The sequence below is a fragment of the Homalodisca vitripennis genome, unplaced genomic scaffold (genome assembly GCF_021130785.1).
Source record: "Homalodisca vitripennis isolate AUS2020 unplaced genomic scaffold, UT_GWSS_2.1 ScUCBcl_1551;HRSCAF=5313, whole genome shotgun sequence".
In the NCBI taxonomy this organism is placed as follows: domain Eukaryota; kingdom Metazoa; phylum Arthropoda; class Insecta; order Hemiptera; family Cicadellidae; genus Homalodisca; species Homalodisca vitripennis.
Genome location: NW_025777670.1, coordinates 51,207 through 52,370, shown reverse-complemented (window position 1 = coordinate 52,370; position 1,164 = coordinate 51,207).

The window sequence follows — 1,164 nt, the reverse complement described above, 5'->3', positions numbered from 1 at the left end:
TCTTCTTTAGAAAGAAAAATGATCTTTACGTATAAAGATTTTTGTAACTAAAATATTGATGTTACAGGTATACTGATTTTTACAAATTTAAATTGAGTAATTATTGTCTTTACTTCTTAATTACGTTTAAAAACGTACACATTCTTATTAAAATATTACATTTTCTCAGCTCTATTGTAGAAAAATATAATTTAATAACTTTATATGAAAACTTTTTACTTAAAACTGTTAAATGTCTATTTATGTTTTTTAAAGTATATCTGATATCCTCATAGACATAGACAGGAATTTGCTCTGTATTCGCACAGTTAGTAAGCTAATGAATTATTACTATGAAGGGTCATCAACAGCCTTAACAAGATTCACACTTATTGTTCGCTGTATTCTAAAAATTTACGAGATAGCATATATTTACAAGAGAGAACGTGTGTAACGTGTATCCATAACGAAGTTAAAAGCTGTTACGTGTTCGTCTCGGTACAATGGGAACATTTCTGGCTATTTATTTTAATTTTATCTTCAGTAAAAACAACTTTGTTGTAAACTATCAAGGCTGCCACAAACTAAAATATAATTGAATCAAACCCAAATTTTTCCTTATAACACATTTCACTCGTATCTGTGTTGAAATATTTCCCAGTCACTCACAATATTTGTTTTTTTTTTGCTATTGCCTAGTGAGGCCCTCAGTTTGAGAAGAATATTATGGATTTTTGCATCTTGTATTGACCTAGGTGGTTGAACGGAGCCCAATTAAATAAAAAAAGTAAATTTTTGGATTTTAAATTGATAGTTTTATAAATTGATGAATTAACGAAATAAAATAAAGTTATTTATATATTCAAGATGATATTTTCATTTATAACTCTTTAACTTTAATTGAGGATAAACTCTCTAACATTTAATTAATGTGATCTAATCGGGGTTTAAGAATTAATTATCATGTCACATTTATAGCTCTTTAAGATAACACACCTCAATAAATAAAAATGTTTAATGTTTTTAAATACTCCACGTTAAATTCCAGCCATTTAAAGCAGGCAGTTTAATTATAATCAGGCCAAATAAATAAGGCCGAAGATTAAAATCTGAAAGTCTTACAGTGTGTACATGGCATACAGGTACGAGAAGTGAAATGTTTTCTTATACATGGATGATGTACAG